Below are 20,706 nucleotides of genomic sequence, written 5' to 3' on the forward strand. Positions count from 1 at the left end.
TATCTGTTAGACCCATGTTTGCATTCTCTCTAAACATTGATTTTCACACCTCTGTATTGGTAATAATAATAATTCCTATCATAACAAGCTATTACAAGAATGAATAAGAAGATACATATAAAGCATCTAACAAAAGTCTGTTCTATAATTGGGACTTGTAGTACATATTTGACATTCTTTGTCCATTTGGCATCCAAATCCCATCCCTGTATCTAAGTCATTCCCTGCCTCTTGCATCTTGGTGGGAAATAGACACTGAAAACTCCAGATACCGATTTTTCACATTGGCTGGTCCATGTTGATTGCTGACCCAGCTCTGACCTTGTTTTTCTGCTTGTGAAAGTGCTCATGCTTTTCTGCTCTTGAAAACTGCCTGATTCAGGTGTTAACGTCTGCAGGGAGAAGTCTGTCCTCACTTGTTTCTCCTGGTTCCAGGATATCTCGAGCCCTAGTGGGTCAAGGCATGAGGATTGGATTTAGGGCAGTGGAAATGAAAGGGAAAAAAAAAGGTTCAAACCTTCAAGAGACTTCTGAAAACATTATTAGCATGGATTTAAGAGATGCCTCTTCTCGTTAAGGCAGTGTCACATCTCTAGATCATGTTTGGCCAAGTCTTTCCATTTTTGTGACAGATACTAAGTATAAAATTGATGAAAACCATAGAAGAGAGAGAGCGCAGGGGTTACATGAGGCAACCGACTACATCAAATTTGTAAATTGAAAAACTAATTATTTCTTCAAGTGATTATTTTCTGAGCTCACTCGAAACCATCATCTATGGAGCACCCAATCAGTTCCAAATAACAGGGTTTGAGATTTTACTGGATTCAAGACATCGTGTTTATCATTTATCATTTATGGTGTGTTTGTTTTTCGGAGGAATAAATCAGCCTGGAATCAAATGTTTACATTCATTTTTCAACTATGTCCTGGCTTAACTATCACTGATGTCTATACCAAAGCAGGGAACTGCACAGTTAAAAAAAAAATCTTGTCTGTCTATGCATAGAGTGTTCTTTCTTTTCAGGGTACTAGCATTCACCAGGGTACTGGTCTTGAGATCCAAAAAGAGAATCTACCCAGATCCTATCAGGAAAATCTGCTTTATAATTCCCTGAAGCCATACACAACAGATGCTCCATTATATATAACCTGGATTCTTGAAATAAAACATGACTGAATTCAAAGAACATTTAGGTAAACCTGGGTGACCTGATTACACTGTTTTAACGCTCTAACTAAGGTCGAGGGCTGCCCATGATTTCATCACAAATTAGGCAAGTATTTGAGGGAAATTCTTAAAAAAGAACGGCATGTCCTCACGTACGGATCAGCAAGTGAGCAATGTTCCTGCTGTGCTTTAGAAAGAGGTGCCAGCTCGATGAGATGCTGTCGACATGACAGAAAGCCACCTGCTGCCAATTTCTACTTCCCAGTATGAAAACCAGTCTTCTCATGGATTATCGCTGCTGGTAGGAGACAGAAAATTGCCCCTGCCCTTGCTGACTGTGGTTAACTGGTCGGGGAGCTTCGTATCCTGGGTCTTGGAAAATTCAGAGGGGTACAAAGACACAAAATGACAGGAAGAGGTCGGGACACCCTGTGACAATGGAGAACACAGCCACGTATTCCACAGTAAGTCAGGGAGGGGACACCAGGCTGGATCACTCATCACTCTTGAAATGCCCTTTTAAAAAAGCACATTTCAGTCCAAAGAATAGCACTCTGACTTTACATGCACCAAGTGTTAATTTTCTAGGAGCCGCAGCTCTTATTTTTTATTTATTTTATTTTTTGCTTGCATGTAAAAAAAAAAAGATGTGTCACTATAACACTGGGGAATACTTTTACAGAAAAAAAATCTATAATTATTTTTATTTTTTAATATATCCTAATTTGGGGCCACGTGAAAGGATATTGATATAGGTATTATAAGTGAGAGGATATAATTTATAATTCTTGCTTTAATAATAAAGTTTTATATAATAAAGTTTAATAAAGTTCAGATATTTGCTTGGATTTTCTTTCTTAATTAACATTAGTAATAAATGTGTAATAGCTTGTGTATTTGAGATACATGATATCTAAATTTATGGAAATGTAATGATCATTTTTTTTTATTTGTGAGAGAGAGAGAGAGAGAGCGAGAGAGCACATGTGAGATCAAGGGAGAGGGGCAGAGGGAGGGAGAAGAAGGGAGAGAAAGAGAGAATCTTAAGCAGGGTCCATGCTCAGCGTGGAGCCCAATGTGGAGCTCAATACCATGACCTTGGGATCACGACCTCAGCTGAAATCAAGAGTCGGAGGCTTAACCAGCTGAGCCACCCAGGCGCCCCTACGATCATTTCTAATTGTGGATACTAAAAACGAAAATATGATAAATGTTCCCAATTTGTCATCACCATGGATAAGGGTTAACACATTTCTTTTTCTTCTGTGCAATTATTTCTCAAGATGAAATTCTGGGACTGCAATTATTGACAGAAAGGCACGCACCTGTGTGTTGTGTTCCTAAATACCTTCTTGTGGATGGTGCACAGCGTAAGCTCAATGGCGCTATTCACAGAGCTTCCCTCCTCCCCAGAGTTGCACATTGTTTGTGGTACCACTGCGGGGGTGCAGAGTTTCAACTGTACAACCTTCTGTAGAAGCCCTGGATGCATCTAGAAATACCAACCTATTACTAGCCACTTCCTCAAGGATTAGACCAAAGAATCTCAAAGAAAAAAAAAAAAGAATCTTACCCTCTTGCACAACTTGTGCTTTAGCAGTTAATTAAGATATAAGGACAGAAGAATCAACAATAAAAGTAAAATTGCCACATTCCTTTATAGGACTCATGACTAGCTGATCGTATGGTATTGAGATCAATGTGTGTGTGTGTGTGTGTGTTTAGAGAAAGTTAAAAATTTGTGAATTGAGTTTGGATTTTCAAAGAATAAATGAATAAACATGGCAAGAAAAATTAAAAGAAGGAAATATATACATCTGAAGAAAGAAATTTAGACAAATGTACAAAAACAGTGGAAATGATAAATATCATGACTACATCTTTGAAAACTCTAATACAAGGACGAATTGTTGGTAAATCTAACAATGGAAATATAGTGAAAATAATAAATGGACCATTTAAAAATGAGAAAGGGTAAACAACCAATATCAAAGATGTTAACTTCATATGAATATTACATTAATATTTATTAAATTTGAAAAAGGCAATAAATCATATGTCTTATTAAAAAAAACCAGAAACGTTGTAATGTATAAACTTGTCAAATCACTAAGTTGTATACCTGAAACCAATGTGTGTCAACTATACTAAAAAACGACCATAAATACCAATATGCATTAATTAAATAAAAAACATAAACAGACGTATGACCAAAAAAAATTCACAAAGATGTTATAGTTTACTAGTCTAGGAAATCAGAATCTCATTCTTAAATTGTTTCAGACATTCAATGAGGAAATAATCTTTTGTTGCATAAAAAATAATAGCAAAGATATGATCAGATGATAACATTCTTTTTATAAGGCTAAGTTCACTGCGATTTTCAAACAAAGACACTGGGAAGATTTGGGTAGGAAGGTGACAGCCGTGTATGAGCCAAAGGTGAGGTCTGGAACAGATTCTTTCCTCACCGCCCTCAAAGAGAACCCCGCTGACACCTTGGTCTTGGACTTGAGCTTCTAGCCTCCAGAAATGTGAAAAGATAGATTTCCCTTGTTTAAGTCATTCAGTCTGTGGTACTTTGTTAAAGTAGCCCTAGCAAACAAATACAAGGTCTTTCTCTTCTCTTTTCTTTTCTTCTTTCTTCTTTCTTTCTTTCTCCCTTTGTCACTTAAAATAATTTCATTGGAGGACATTAAGAAAAAATTCTTTTAAATGTGTTACTTCTGTACATGGGTTTTCACAACACTACTTATCAATAACTTGATTGATCTGTGTGGGGTGTGATTTGAGTCCCTTGGAGCTGTATTGGTAATGCTATAATTAGCATTCGGAACCAGCAACTCAGGCTGAGGGGGGAGGGAGCCACCAGACTAGCGATAAGGCAATTCTCAGAGTGTCTCTGAGTTTAGTTCATCAGATAATAAAGCCGGGAAAAGTGAGTGAGAGTCTTTGTGCCAATAACAGTGTTGGCAAGAATAGAAGAGGAAAAGTCATTACTCGTGCACACCAGCTCCATTTGAGCAAAACTGCGTTGCTCAGCGATGTTGAGTTTTTATAGCTATTCTTTTATAGCTATAAAAATACCTTTACTTTTGATACTCCTGAAGGAAAAATAATGTGGTTATTGCCAAGCTGCAACTCTAAAGCACAAAGCATCTTTATTCCCATTGAATCAATTGCCTTATAATTCAAGTCCTGGCAACACAAACATTTTATAAACTACTGTAATGGAAATTAAAATTTGGTTATGCATAGAGGGAGAATCCTACAAGGATCAAGTAGGCTGTTCACATCCTGCAGCATTTCTAAACCCACTGGAGGACTGGGTAGGCAACTTTCATACTTAATGCCTTGATGTAAACTTCACTTCTCCAAAGAAAAGTGCTCTCTTCCATCATCCCCCTAAATCTGCATATCTCCAGAGAAAACAGGGAACACCAGTGTGAGCAGGTGACAAGTGGCCATTGACCCACTCCTCTTTGAGTAGAGGGTGGCTGAAACTGCAGAGCCCTGGGGATAGGTGCTCCATCCCAAGGGGCATGGCTTCTTCCCTTGGAGAGCTGACTGTGCAGAAAATCTACTTCCTGCTAAGAAGGGGAACACATTGTGGATGGCTATGCAAATTCTGCAGGTTATTAAAATGTTGGCTCAACATTCTTTAAAGCACCCTGTTCATCAAGGCCATCATGTCTATGAGTAGGATGCAATGCCAGTAGTGAAGTAAAAGAGTTACTCTGGAAGTCAGGAGAAAGGAATCCTGGCTCCAGCCATCAGTGCTGTGTGGCCTGGGGCACTGTTGGACCACAGCATCCACAAAATTCACCTGCTGTGTCCAGGGCAAACAAAGCTTCCAGCAGAGGGTCTGGTCTATCCCAGATCTTCAGACAGTGTTATGTGATTGCAAATTCACCCGAGAAAGTCGATTATCGCCATACAATTTACCCATCAGAGAATGCAGAAAAAGCAGTGGACAGAACGTAGTACTGTACAAATAAAAAGCTTATATGAGAATAGAGAGACTCTCTCATAGTCAGGTTTCTATTTTCAACCCAAAGTGCTATTCAACTCAACATGGATCTGGGACAGTATTACCTTAATACCTTAAGTTCGGTAAGAAAAAGGACAGCAACAATCACCATAATTTTGCAATTTTTAAAATTTATTTTTAATTGTGGCAAACTATACATAACATGAAGTTTACCATTTAAACACTCTGTCCAGTGGCGTCAAATTCATTCACATTGCACAACCATCACCAATGTCCATCTCCAGAACTTTTTTCATCTTGCAGAATTGAAACTCTATATCTATTAAACAATAATAATAACCACTAAATAATAACTTCCCATTGGGAAAGAAAGCAAAGGTATTATTACTGCTAGACAGAATGATTATACACATGAAAAATATACAATATGCTAGAATTATAAATAAGCATTTATTGAAATGATCAGACACAAAGGAAATGCTCAGAAATGGATAGCGTTAGAATATATGTATAAAATTCACCTAGGAAATAATGCAAAGTAGGTTACTTTTCACAAAATCAAAAACCATAAGATACTTACAAGGAAATGTGAGGAAAGGTGGCATGTGAATTTTAAATACAACAGAGCCTTCTTTGTTAATCATTCCCCAAAGTGAAGACTCTTGTTTTTTTTCAATAGGCAGATTATGTTAATTCATACATTTAAAACAATTCCGATCAAAATTCCAACCAAGCTTATTTTAAACTGGTGAGACAGGATGTTCAAAAGCCAGTTCAAAGTAAGATCATTGTGGGGGCACCTGGGAGGCTCAGTCAGTTGAGCATCTGACTCTTGATTTCGGCTCAGGTCATAATCTCACGGTCATGGGATCAAGCCCCCCGTGGGGCTCTGTGCTGACAGTGTGGAGCTTGCTTGGGATTTTCTCTCTCTCCCTCTTTTTCTGCCCCTCCCCGGCACATGTACACATACCCTCTCTCTCAAAATAAATAAATAAACTTAAAAGAAACCACAAAGTAAGATTATGGTAGAAAGGGGGCACCGAGGACCCTAGCCTGCTAAATATTAAAATATATTACAAACCAAAGTCATTTAAGCAGTGTGGCACTGGCACCAAAATGAAGGTATAAGTCCTCAGGAATGGGTCAATATCTGAAATATTGCATGAGTGCTTAACACGTTCAAATCAAGAAAATAAGAAAGAATCAATTAATAATAATGAAATAGCAAATTGAAGGAAAAAAGAGTAAGTTTTTCAGCTTATATATGACACTATACTCCAAAACACATTTAAGTTACCTTTAAGTTTACACTAAAGTGCAGAATAGATTTTAAATTTTAATGTTTTTTCTAAAAAAAAATGAATATTTATTTTTGAGAGAGAAAGACAGAGCACAAGCAGGGGGAGGGGCAGAGAGAGAGGGAGACACAGAATTTGAAGCAGGCTCTGAGCTGTCAGCACAGAGCCGGGCACAGGGCTCGAACTCACAAACCATGAGATCGTGACCTGAGCCGAAGACAGACGCTTAACCGACAGAACCACCCTGGCGCCCCTAAATTTTTGTTTTAAAGATATACTCATAGTTCAATAAAATATTAACCAGGTCATTGGGGAAATGATCAAGACCTTTTCAACTTAAGAAGGGAAAAAAAATCACTAAATAATACATAAAATATTTCAAATACATAAAATATTCAAAAATACATTAATCTGTTAATAAAAAATAAAAAATTTAAAAGTACACAATATTAAAAAATTCTCACTAAATTTGATGAAACATACAAGAAATTAATATTTGCAACATGGTAAAAGCTCTTTCAATTTTATTAAGTAAGCAGGAAGACCATATAGATACATGGGCCAGAGACAACAGGTAATATTTGTTGAGTGTTTGAGCCAAGCAGTTATTTACATTAGCTCATATGACCCTCACCACAACTCCATGAGACCAGAGATTTTAATAGATCCATTTTCTAGATATTACCCCACTTGGTCCCATAGACATAGAAAGCAGAGGCTGGAAATTTTGCTCTAACTACTACTCTTGTTTTTCCTTTTAGATATTCCAAAAAATTAAATTACACAGCATAAATGGTCAAAAGTGTTCTGCAATTCATTGACTTAATATTCATCGAGTCTCTACTATATATCATGCCCTGTGCTGCGCACTAGGGATTGGAGACAGATCAAGATAGTTTTCAGACATCCAGTGGAGGAAACAGGCATGTAAAATAACCATGAACAATATGATGTGCAAATTAAATGCAATTAAATGCAAATTAAAACATTAGAGGTACCGTTTTGATGACCAAGCCAAAATTTGAAATATTAGAAAGCTTTAAAGAGTTGATATAAGTCTTTTAAGAGGCAACATACAAGAACATACAAGAACATATTAAGAATTTCAGAATATGGGGTGCCTGGGTGGCTCAGTCGGTTAAGCATCCAACTTTGGGTCAGGCCATGATTTCACGGTTGGTGGGTTTGTGCCCCACATTAGTCTCTATGCTGACAGCTCAGGGCCTGGAGCCCGCTTCAGATTCTGTGTCTCCCTCTCTATGACCCTCCTCCACTCACTCTCTGTCTCTCTCTCAAAAATAAATATTTAAAAAAAAAAGAGTTTCAGAATGTTTATTCCCTTTGATTCAGTAATCTCTTTTATTCTTGGAAATTCATCCTAAAGAAATAATTCATTAGAAGGAAACAAAACTATCGCTCATTAATTAACATTTTAAATATTTATTTGTGCCTATTGCCTATCAGATGCTGTTAGGATCAGGGGAGAAGACAAACAAAAAACTCATTCCAAAAATCCCTTCATGCCAGCCCTCTTTGCGACAGTGAAAACTGGAAACCACCGTAATGTTCAATTATGGAGAGTTATTTTATGTATTATGTTACATTGACTTGCATAAATATAGCCAATATTAAAATTATATGTCAAAATTACATAGGAAAAAGGGCATTTTCATGATACATTGCTAACTTGAAAATATTAAATTTTGCATAAAGTTCTGTTGCAGCATTTGCTCATAAAGGCAAAACCTAGACACTTATATACAAATAAGACAGACAAGTTGTATTAGGGTTTGGGGATTATGAATGACTTTTATTTTACAAAATTAATATTACCGCTATATAGCTTTTTTGACCAAAAAAAAAAAAAAAAGGCAGAGAAAAGAGAAAGAATTCATATAACCAAAGAGTGATCTTGGAAGAGATTAATAATTGATTACAAAGGGGTTTGCAAACACAAAGTTCTGTGTAACAGCTCACAGAATAACAAGCCAGAACTTGCAAGATTTGAAGGGAGTAGCTTCCCTGCCTTACACAGACAGACAGTACAGAGAAGTCAGAAGATGGGATAAAAGATTGCACTAAAATCTCATCCCATATAACATTGTAATTACTCTGAAATTATTGGCTCCAAAGTCCCACTAACAATACAGCACTTGCTAAGTGTTGTCAAATATAATTTTATTCACGACACCCAGGGTCAAGTATTCAGCATACAAAATATATTTTCACAGACTTACAAAAATGATAAAACACTTCAGTGATTTGTGGTCCCTTTGAGCCTGACTCTTAGCCCAATTAGGTGCTCTTAAATCAACTGACATGCCACCTAGAAAGCCAGAACCCTGGTCCCTCTGACTTTTTTCTTGAACCCTCTGCTGCCTTCCGGTTCCTGACACCTTGGTATTCTGGAGTCTGACCTTCTGTCAACAAGAAAGAAGCAGTGGGAAAAAAAATAAGAAAAACGTTCTCCAATGCAAGATCTAACATGGATTTCTCTGCCCAAAATGAATATTCCATGTAAGGGGGCAAGGATGGGCAAGGAGAGAGTTCCTCAGAGACAAGCTTTTTGCTCAGCCAAGCTAGTGAGGACTCAGTTTACCAAAGAAAAACAGAATGTCTCAGTGAGGCAGGCGATACGGTTTCTATGATTTGGGGTGTTTCATAGCGGCTTCACTAGATGTCAAAGTCAGCTGTGGGCTGGGTGCAGTTCTCATGACATACAGCACTTGGCTCCTGTGAACAGGACAACAGACGAGTCTGAACAGGGGCCGTGGCCCTTATGACAGCACAAGGCAAAATTAACTCATCACAGACAGTGTAAGATGCTATAGTCTGGGTTCAATTTCTCCTGCACATTGTTTTTGCAGCTGGAGTGATGCTTGGTTCTGTAATTCACAATTACTGTTGACCCTTTTTTTTTTTTTTTTAATTTTTTTTTCAACGTTTTTTATTTATTTTTGGGACAGAGAGAGACAGAGCATAAACGGGGGAGGGTCAGAGAGAGAGGGAGACACAGAATCGGAAACAGGCTCCAGGCTCCGAGCCATCAGCCCAGAGCCTGACGCGGGGCTCGAACTCACGGACTGCGAGATCGTGACCTGGCTGAAGTCGGACGCTTAACCGACTGCACCACCCAGGCGCCCCTACTGTTGACCCTTGAATGATGCAGTGGATAGGAGCGTGGACCCTCTGTGCAGCTGAAAATCTAACTTTTGAGTCCCCTAAAACTTAACTACTAATAGCCTATTGTTTGACTGGAATCCTTATCAATAACATGAATAGTTGATGAACACGTATTTTGTGTGTGGTGTGCCTTATATACTGTATTCTTGCAATAAAGTAAGCTGGAGGAAAGGAAAACGTTATTAAGAAAATCATAAGGAGGGGCACCGGGGTGGCTCCATTGTTTAAGCATCCAATCCTTGATTTCAGCACAAGTCATGCTCTCACAGTTCATGAGTTCAAGCCCTGCATCAGACTCTGCACTGATATGTGGAGCCTGTTCAGGATTCTCTCTGTCTCTCTCTCTCTCTGTCTCTCTGCCCCTCCCATGCCGTTTCTCTCTCTCTCTCTCAAAAGTAAGCAGACAAATAAAAAACTTGAAAATTAAAACAAATTAATCAAAAAGAAAATCATAAGGAAGAAAACATACATTTACAGAACTGTACTGTAAAAAAAAATGCATTTAAGTGGACCCTTCACAGTTCAAACCCATGTTGTTCAAGGCCAACTATGTATCTGCACTCCCCAAATGTATCTACATTGATCCATCTATTCTTCTATCAGTTCAGAACTGCTTTGACTGTTTTCCTCTTTGATCAAGATTGCACTTGCCATAGACATCTCACTCTTGCCTCGGATGTGAATTGGTGGATCCCTTACAGACCATAAACGACACTGCTCGGCTTCAACGCTGCCCTGTCCACTGCCTCTGGCCTCATCCTTCCCCCACTGGAATGATGATTGATATTGCTCCTTTGGCATTATTCCTTGGTTCTTTTGAGCTAAAGCTGGCTATTGCCTTCCATAATGCACTTGCCTTTCCTGATAGAATGCACGTGGCCAGCATGCTGGTGAAGTTGGCCATCAAGGAGACATTGTGAAATTTTATTGTAGATATGCCAGTGTAATCTAGACCCTATTTCCAATTAACCTCCATATCAGAAAAGATGTGAGAAGATGATCACTGCCCAGGTAGCTAATCTACAGCTACATGATTTCCCCAGGATCCCACCACGAATCACGTGTCACAGGCAGCATTAGAAGTCAGTGTCTAATCTGGTGCACCTATCTAATGCAAGGAAATTTTAGCCTGCTAGATATGTGAGCAAAGATATTTCAAACACAATTTCTAAGGTTTTCCTCTTTGGGTGCTTGATTATTTCATTTAGTCCAAGATGATCCGGTAATATCAAAGCTTCCAAAATGTCTTGATCGACTCAAATAAGTGGGCGTCCCTTAGTTTTACATTTAAGGCAGAAATGAGATACATACAAAGCAAGGGAGATTGGAAGAGGAAAGGAGGGCTCAAGATGGTGACGGTGGGGGATACAACATTTGCTGGTTTCCATGATATGAAAACTCCCACAATGGCCAATTTCAAGCTACTGCCACTGTGAGGTCAACCAGCTTGCCAAATTCCTGAAAATTCAACAGTTAGCTCTCTCAAGCCACTCCGAGCGGACTCCCACACAATGCCGGCTCTGCCTGTCCTTCCTGTTAGGAGTTACCACCTGAGGATATGGTTTTGGTGATCACATACTTGCATTAATACTATTCTGTTGCTCTATTTGTTTTTGGTGGCCCATAAGTATTTTTCCCAGTGCCACTGATATGTGAAATGTAACTCAATTACTTCTTGGCTGAGGTATGGGCATAAGTTCTGCCATATGAAAGAGGAGAAATGCTTGTGGCTATGCCCTTTTAAGCATTTCTCCTCCAACTCTTTCTGGCATCTAGCCTGATGGAAGGGAACAGCTCATAAACAGAGACTGGGAAATATGTTAATATTTTAATCACAAATGTTTGTGAAAGCTTCTCTGTGTGTCAGGCTTGAACCCATAAAAGGTCCCAAGATTCTTCCAGCCATGAAGTTGCATTACTTCAGGATATGGAAGAATCTCAAAACACCATGTCAACTAAAGTAAGAGGGAAGACCCAGTGACCATAACAATAAGAGAAAAACCAATACATCGTATATTTTACAGCCCTTTAGTTTATGGAGCTCTTGTGCACACACCTTCACAGTTCTGGGTATTGCATAAGAGGGCATTCATAAATGGGAGCACATCCAGAGGAGACCAATAACGATAAGAGGTGCTCATGCTTTTGGAATGTTTACAATGGCCATGCACTCTACTGATGGTATTACATGTTCAGCCCTATTTCATTCTTTCAGCTCCACTATGTTCTGCGTAGGTAAGGGAAATCACAAATGGAATTATGATTGGTAATATGTCCTCTGTTGTGTATGTGGTAAATAATAAAGCCAATATTTAGAACCAGGGAGTCTAATTCCATCCACAAGATGTGCTCTTAAGTATCAGATAGTATTCAAACCATGTTTTGTCTGGAATATAGACCAACCAGTGACATATTAAATGTTCTCAACTTCTCAAAAGCTCCCCTTCCCACTACATTGCAGCTAGATTGCAGAATGACCTCTATGGGTATCCCAAAAGAAAGCATTGGGACGACAGTGTCAAAAGACTGACTTGAAGACAATAATAAGTTCACCTCTCTCTTTGCAAGGGCCCGAAGTGGAAGGGGCCATCATGGGAAACCATGATTTTCTCATCATTGGAGGTTTCCAGACAAACGTTCCCCTGGATTACAGGTGTGGGACACTTGAATGGGGCTTAAGAAGTGTAGTTTGAATTGGATAACTTCTCTGTGCTATCCAATATTCATTGGATTTGCACATGTGGCCATTTGAATTAAAATCAAAGTTACAAATTCAGTTCCTCAGTCACATTAGCCACTTTGCACATACTTAATAGCCACATGTGACTACTGGCTGCCATGTTGGATGGTACAGGTATACAGAACATTTCCAACATCGCTGAAAGTTCTACTGAACGGTGTTATTCTCAAATGTCAAGTCTGCCTTTTAGCATTCTCTCTGCCTTTGAGAAAAGCACGGTAATTATTCTGAATTCACAGACGAGGAAATTAAGGACGAAAACTTTATTTTCTAGTCTGTGTTTACATTTCATGAACCTCTGATACCCACACTTGCCTTGATCCTCACCACCAAAGTCCCCTCTCTACCGCTGCAGCCACTGGGGCTGTGGGGTGTGCACTCAGGCTCCCTCAATCATTTTGAACGCTTCCTCTTTGTGACCACAGGAGAACTTGGCAATGTGCTGTTTGGCGCATAAATAATTATCAGTTATTTCTGCCTCCCCTTTAATTTGCTCACAGAGCATTTCCTGAGAAGATCTTTGAAAGCAATTGGGCCACAACACTCTGTGGGCAACGAGAAGAATTACAGCGGTTGGGAGGAAGATAAATAGTGATGTCAGCTTGATTACAGTGCTGGTTACTGCTCAGTAGAAACTTTGGAAAAAGAGCCTTTCTACAGGAAATCCATTTACAGACAGCCCAGCACAGCGCCGCCTGTTGCCTGACAAGGGTGTAGCAAAGGAAGCCCGCTGGTATGGGGCTGGTGGGTTTCTGTGGAAGGTGCTGGCCTCACAGGACTTCCTCAGTTCAGCACAACTGAAATGTATTCATTTCAACAATCAAATAATGGATTTAAGAAGAGAGGTATTGAAGACCTATGTGCTATGCTTTCTGGCTATTCAATAAATCCATGCAGATCTGCTACAAACAGGCTGACTTTCTAATAATGACCTTTGTAGATAGTGTCTTAACAAGAAATAGGTCAGAAGTAAGCATGTTTGGGTTGTATATGCTTTAATTTGGGATAACTTGCAAAAAGTTACACCTTCTTTGTGTCAAGAATGAAATTGGATACATCTGCATACCTTATCCTACTTAATTGACATAGTGGCAATGCGGGATAGATACTGTCACCATTCCAATTTTATAAGTGAGGAGGCAGTAATGGGATAAATAGTTAATCCCAGGTCTTCAGATTCTGACTCCAAGGCTTTTCCCACTGATACAGTGATACCTCTCAGGGAAAAGGCAGCATAACATTTTAACCTGAATGGCCTATTCCTGGATTCCACGGACACATCGCTGTATCGCTTCCGTGTCTCACCAACTTCCCTCCCGTCTGTCTCCAAATATCATCTTCGGTACCAGTCTTACTCAAATGCTACCAAAATGTAAGTTGGTCAGTCTTCCCGGGTTCCTATATGACATTTCTCTCACCTAAAAATGTGTTCGGTCTTCCCTCATAACTCTTTATGAATCCCTTACTTACAAGATCAGTTCGATAATCTTGTCACCCCAGAAGACACCTGGAGAATGCCCACAAATCACAAGTTGTGAAGGATTACTGAACAGACCCACGTTTCCTCCGAACGTATTTGTAACGCCGGCACAATATCACTAACTGGTTCTCATGGCCCACGTCTTGTCATGCACACATCTTGCATATCTTCAATTGTGTATCTTTCTTGAGGAAGAAAGTTGTCTTCCACCACTAGTTCTTTCGTTTACAGTCTCTCCACATTTTTGACCGAGGGAACTTTCAGTGTTCACATTTAGGATGAGAGATCGAGTTGTATAAACAGGTTGATTCTTTTAAAATGTGAACTCACAGGTTTTATCCCGCCTTTTTTTAAAAAAATTTTTTTAACGTTTATTCATTTTTGAGAGACAGAGAGAGACAGAGCATGAACGGAGAAGGGGCAGAGAGAGAGGGAGACACAGAATCCGAAGCAGGCTCCGGGCTCCAAGCTGTCAGCACAGAGCCCGACGCGGGGCCTCGAACTCACAGACCGCAAGATCATGACCTGAGCCAAAGTCAGACGCTCAACTGACTGAGCCTCCCAGGCGCCCCTTTTCCTACTTTTTTAAAAGCCACCCATCTACTTCAGTGCCCTCATACAGTTATAAATTAAAATTCATACTGCTTATTACATTCAGTATCTCTTTCTTCAATAACCATAATGACTCTTGACCATTAAGAGACATCAAGTCAACCACTTGGATGTATACATTATATCAACTACACTCTACTCTTGTCATCTGAATTATTATCAGAGGTGGAGAGTAACTGAGGGAGCACTAAAAATAAATCATCACCATTATAAGCCATTATAATAGGTTATTCAATTTGATGAATGATGTTACTTTGACCTCACATGACATTTATCTTGCAAGGAACTGACGTACTTCACGGTACTTACTAAATGTCTAAAATTCACTCACATCCAGTATATAGGGACCGTGGTGTCTTCACAGAATGATACATCTGGGCTGGCCATAATCACCAGCAACATCTGAGGAATCCTGAAGGATGAGGAGGAATCCCTTTTAAGTGAGTGGATCTTAAGAAATTGAAGTTTATCCTTTGAAGTCATGACCGGTTTTTTAAAAAATCCTTTTCTAAAATTGCTGACATAAATTTGTGTGTGTGTGTGTGTGTGTGTGTGTGTGTGTGTATGCTCTCTCACACACACACATATTTTGTTTTCCCTTAAGAATATAAGGTAGCACGTATGACACAATTTACCCTTGGGTTCATGACCAAGGGTAATTGTTGAACATCAGACAATGCCCATACAGGCAAGGCATGTATAATCCTAAAGAGCACAGACTTTGGAGTATAAAAAAACTATATTGAAGTCTTTGCTTTATCATTTAGTGTGCTTTAGGGTGCGAGTAACGAAAAACCGCAATTCATGTATCTCTCACACGGTAAAGAAATTAAAGAAATCAGGAGTGAGGGACAGTTAATTTGTCACTTGAGGAAGTCATCACAGACCCAGATTCTTTGTAATACAAATAATAATAATAATAATAATAATAACTTACTATTATTATTACTATGATTATCATTATCATTTTGGCCTTCCTTAGTGTTTTGCATTTGTCTTTAGGAGACAGCAGGACATTACAGCATATGTCCCAGTCAGCCACGGTAGCATCCGGTAAAAGGAGACACTGTCTCTTCTTTGGGTCTCTTTTTGAAAGGAACAAATCTTTTCCCGGCAGTGTCAGAGCCTCCCTCCTGCATGTTCTGGATTGGAATTGGGTCAGGTGCACACCCCTTAAGCAGTCACTGCAGGAGGGGTGGGATTATCAGGAGCCGCTTGGGCCAGTGGGGATTCATCCCCTGGGACTGAGGCACCCCGCGCCGTGAAGAAGGACAAGCAAAACCTGAGGATTTACAAGAAGAAGGAAGAATGGGGGCGCCTGGGTGGCTCAGTCGGTTGAGCGGGCCAATTTCGGCTCAGGTCATGATTTCGCGGTCCGTGAGTTCCAGCCCCACGTCATGCTCTGTGCTGACAGCTCAGAGCCTGGATCCTGTTTCAGATTCTGTGTCTCCCTCTCTCTGACCCTCCCTGTTCATGCTCTGTCTCTCCCTGTCTCAAAAATATAAATAAATAAATAAATAAATAAATAAATAAATAAAATTAAAAAAAATAAGAAGGAAGAATGGAGGGTGCAGAAGGAACCAGGGTCCACTAGCTTGAGTTCTTGGGCGCATTACAAAACATCTTCAAGGCTTCACTTCTAACTCTGAAAAACGGAACGAACACCTGCACCTCACAGAAGGGTAAGAATTCGAAAAGGTGAACTTTGGGGTGCTTGGATGGCTCTGTCAGTTAAGTGCCCAACCTTGGCTCAGGTCATGATCTCGCAGTTTATGAGTTCCAGCCCTGCGTCGGGCTTTTTGCTGACAGCCTGCTTTGGATACTGTATCTCCCTCTCTGTCTCTCTCTGCCCCTCCTCTGCTCGCGCTCTGTCTGTCTCTCTCTCTCTCAAAACTAAATAAACATTTTTAAAAAATTGTAAAGGAAAGGTGATCTTTTCCCAGGGCCTGGCACATTAGCAATGTTAGTGGTTTGTTTTGTCTCACTGCAGTCTGCACTACACTTCCTTGCTAATGCTTTCCCCACTCCTTTGTGAACTGTGCTGTTCCAGTCACTGGTTTGGGGAACTCTCATTGAGTTTGCCTCTCATCACTGTCCCTAGTCTTTTCAGTTTAGGTTGCCTGTCACTCCCTTTCCTCCTCTGTCTTGTCTTTTTGTTGGTTTCTTTCTTTCTCTCTCTCCAACTTTATCTTCACTGTACTTTTCTCTCTGTAAGCATTACTCTGTGTGTGTGTGTGTGTGTGTGTGTGTGTGCATGGGTGTGTGTTTAAGATATATTTATCGCTCATAGGGAGAGAAATTTCTTCTGCTTCACGAACACCCTCAGACCCTGGAAACACTCCACATTCATCTGAAGGTAACCAGAAAATTTTCTCTCTAGATCCCTGTGTAATTATGTTTCTACTATTACATTTAAAATCAGAATTGGTTGATTAAGACGAGTGGTGATAAGCTGAAAGAACATTCAACAAACATCTCACGTTCCCATCACTGTGCTAAATACTAGGCTGAGGCAAAGGTGAAGCCCAGAAAAAGCCAAAGGAAAGAAAATTCTGAGGAATGGTGCGTTCATACGAAGTAATGATGATCAATAAGGTAGAAAATGCAGTGTGAAGACACATTGGGAGAAATTTGAGCTCCATGCCAAAAAGTTGGGACTTTATATTTTTGTCGCGAGGCAGGGGACAGAGCGGGACCATTAGATATTTTAATTAGATATGAAATATGAAGAAAACATAATTATAGAACTTCATTTGGCAGTAGTATAAAAGAATAATTGGAAGGAGTACAAAGCACTCCAATCAAGCCAGCTAGACTATCAGGCAGGTTAGGCTAGGTTATGCTAAAGAGGGGAGCAGCCCCCAAACTCTCCTGACTTAAAACAAAGAAACAAACAAAAAAAGTGTATTTTTTATTCATATGACCTGTTTGTTGCCAGGAAACAGGGAGCTCTGTTCTTTATGTTCACACAGGGATCTAACTCGATAGAGGGATGGTGGTACCACTGTCTCAAACTTTGACAAAGCAAAAGAAAGCCCCGGAGGGTCTCACACCAGCCATTCCACGGCTTGGCGCTGAAATGAATCATACAGCGGTCGGCTAGAGCCAGTTGTGGCCTTTCTTTCCCAACTTCACACTCAGCGATGTCAAGTTGGTAGCTTGAGATCATCCGAGGTGGGATTACTTGCACCGCAGAAATTGGCAAGCCCTACAAATCATGGCTCCCTCCCTGCTCCAAAGAACCAGTTGTTAAACATTTGCCAACACACCACTGGACTCACTTCACCTGTCATTCACAACTCTTTGGCCAACCCAAACCCGAAGGGATGGAGAAGTCCCATCCTACCATTGCCTTGTAGGCAGAGAGCCAGGAATATTTCGTGAGCAACATTAGTGACAACCACAGGGTACTGCAAGGGCCCACGTGTTCATTCATCTACACATTCATTCCACCGCTGTGTATGGAACACTTCAGATTTTAGCCAAGGAGCAATAAAAATGGGAAACAGAGGAGTTTTCAGCACGAGTGGTATGGCAGTTGTCGGTGTGTTGCCTCTCAGCTCCTAATCTGCCCTTCATGTCCTTGCTTGGGTACTAGAGATGGATCTTGTAAACATCTCTCCTTTGCTGGTAGAGGTTGCAGACAGATACTGCAGAAGGAAAGGGCTTTTGGTACCGGTGAGATTTGTTTTTTAAGTTTTTATCCCAAGCAGGAATGGGGCTCGATCCTGTGAACTGGCCCAAACTGAAATAGAGTCAAGATGCTGAACTGACTGAGCCATCCAAGCGCCTTATGGTGTCATTTCTCTATTGATTCTGCAGTACTCATCTGGCATGAGAGCTACCAGTGGAATTCATGCCCAGAAAGTTTCAGAGGGACCCTCAAGGGTAGCTTTTTACCAGGTTCCAAGGATGCTTCAGGCAACTTCCCAACATCTACAGCAGTATCATCTGCAGGTGGCTTCCTGGTGGCTTTCCAGTGAGTCCTACTGATGCCACAGCCAATTCCCCGGTGAGTTCAGCAGAATTCACCATGAACAGCCTTTTCTAGCATACCAGTAGATGGTTTCCTACCCACCAGCTTTAGTCTGGCAGTACCCCAGGAGACTTCTAGCTTGCCAGCCCCAACCCACAGTTCTCTGGCTGTCAACCTCAACCCCCCAGCTGTGAATTAACTCTGGTCAAGGCAACCCAGTGAACTTCTTGCCATCTAGTGGGCTGCAACCACATCCCCACATCCTCCCCACTGAAGTTGGATTCCTGACCTTGGGTAGGAGGGCTCTCTCCCAAGTTTGGGTACTCCCCCTTAGCCTTAGGGTATTCTTTAGTATTTATCCTCTCTTAGTAATGAATTAGCAAAAGATGGTTAACAATTATTTGTTTTAAATCTTCCCTATTCAGCGCCTGGGTAGCTCAGTCAGTTAAGCGTCCGACTTCAGCTCAGGTCATGATCTCACGGTCTGTGAGTTCGAGCCCCGTGTCAGGCTCTGTGTTGACAGCTCAGAGCCTGGAGCCTGCTTCAGATTCCGTGTCTCCCTCTCTCTCTTCCCCTTCCCTGCTCATGCTCTGTCTCTCCCTCTCTCCCAAAAATAAATAAACATAAAAAAAAATTTAAGTCTTCCCTGTTCAAATCATTGTGTGGTTTCTTCTTCCAGGACTGGGCCCTAATAGAGGAGGGAAAACTAGATTTAATAAAGATAATTTAGGCTACAGTGCAATGAACAGTCTGGAGCCAGTCAGGAGTAAAGGTAGGGAGACCAGTGAAGTGGCAGGTGATGGTTAGCTGGATGAGCTCAGATGACAGCAGTATCAATCAAGAGATATGGACGTTTTTAGGAACTAAATAAGTTGGTCCTGATCATGGGTTTGAGTGGATGAAAGAAAGTCAAATTGTGGTGTTAGCCACCACATTAGAGGGCACCGAGGGAAGATAAGATTAGATTTAGAGAACCAGATCATGGGTGGTTTGGGCCTTGTTGAATTGGATATACCTTGAGTTACCTAAATGAAGATGTCAAAGCATCAGATAGATCGTAGAGTCTAATGCTCAAGGGAGAGTTAGGGGCCAAAGACACAAATGTGTAGGTTGTACGGGTAGAGTACTATAGACTGCATGCCCAGAATCTCTTCCTCCATATTATTCCCTCCAATTTTTCTTTACATAATTATTGCTTTGTTAAATGGGAGTTTCTGGTGATACAGCACGAAGCAATCAATACTGTATATTATAAAGAGATTGTTAGACCATATCCAGAATTGTGAAGGAGATCATCAAAAACTAGTTACACACCTGAACCCCTCACCTACCTCAAAGGCGTAAGAGTTTTAGGCATGAGGGTTCTGTCTCTTAGACTCAAGCTTGGCAATAAGGAATCCAAATAGAAGATGCACAGAGATATTTAAAGATAGCTTTGGAAGACTGGAAATCCCAACTCTTCCAAAAGACACAGGTGTAGTGATGCCCCCTCTTCACCATAAGAGAGAGAGAGAGAGAGTGCTGAATATGTGTCTCCTTAATTTGGGTAGGGAATTAAACAGTTGCCTTAGATCTGACTCATGTCTTATAAATCTAAAGATTGAGAGACTGGTGGAAGTAGACTGTGAAAAGTACATGAAGGCAATGGGAAGGAGCTGTATAGGGATCAACCCATGCTTTTAGCATTTCTCAGGGCAAAAAGGGAGAGTCAGGGTTGCCCAGAGGTGAGAGGTGGGTTACCTACAAGGGAGAGCCAGAGTAGAGTCATCTTAGGGCCTGTCTGTGAGGGCTGTTTGCATATGTGAATAGACCTTGGTAGAAAGGTTTTGAAAATACCATCAGGTGTCTGGATGCTGAAGGAAGGAAACAACCAGGTGATACAGAAATACACCTGCCCTGAAAGTTGGAGATGTCGGTAATTAGTGGTCTCCAAGAATTTAAGAAGATGGAGATGGGGAGAATAGGGGTCACCCAAACATAGGTGGAGTCGTTGAACATAGAGAAGAGGCCATACAGCACTTTTGTTGTAGGTGATGGTGTGGTAGATCCCCTCCCTAGGGGGGATCAAAACAAAAGAAGGCAACGTGCAATGTGGCCCAATCAACTCCTATACACATGTGCATAACTCTGACACAAGTATAACTTGGACTGTGTCCAATCCGACTATCTGTCACCATAAATGAGAGACAAAGAAGTAGAAATTGCATAAAAGGCTATACCCCACTGTGCTTGGGGTCTTAGCCTACTGAGTCCAT

The 20,706-nt window shown here is 40.6% G+C and overlaps 1 long non-coding RNA gene across 1 annotated transcript; it reads left to right on the plus strand.

Moving 5' to 3' along the window:
- Nucleotides 1-1,312: 1,312 nt before the first annotated feature.
- Nucleotides 1,313-19,076, plus strand: LOC132670459 (uncharacterized). The gene is made up of 3 exons (XR_009606701.2): nt 1,313-1,635; nt 18,298-18,487; nt 18,877-19,076. It is a non-coding gene; the product is annotated as an uncharacterized LOC132670459 (long non-coding RNA).
- The last annotated feature ends 1,630 nt before the right edge of the window (nt 19,077-20,706 follow it).

This window comes from Panthera onca, chromosome B3 (genome assembly GCF_046562875.1).
Source record: "Panthera onca isolate mPanOnc1 chromosome B3, mPanOnc1 haplotype 2, whole genome shotgun sequence".
NCBI lineage: Eukaryota > Metazoa > Chordata > Mammalia > Carnivora > Felidae > Panthera > Panthera onca.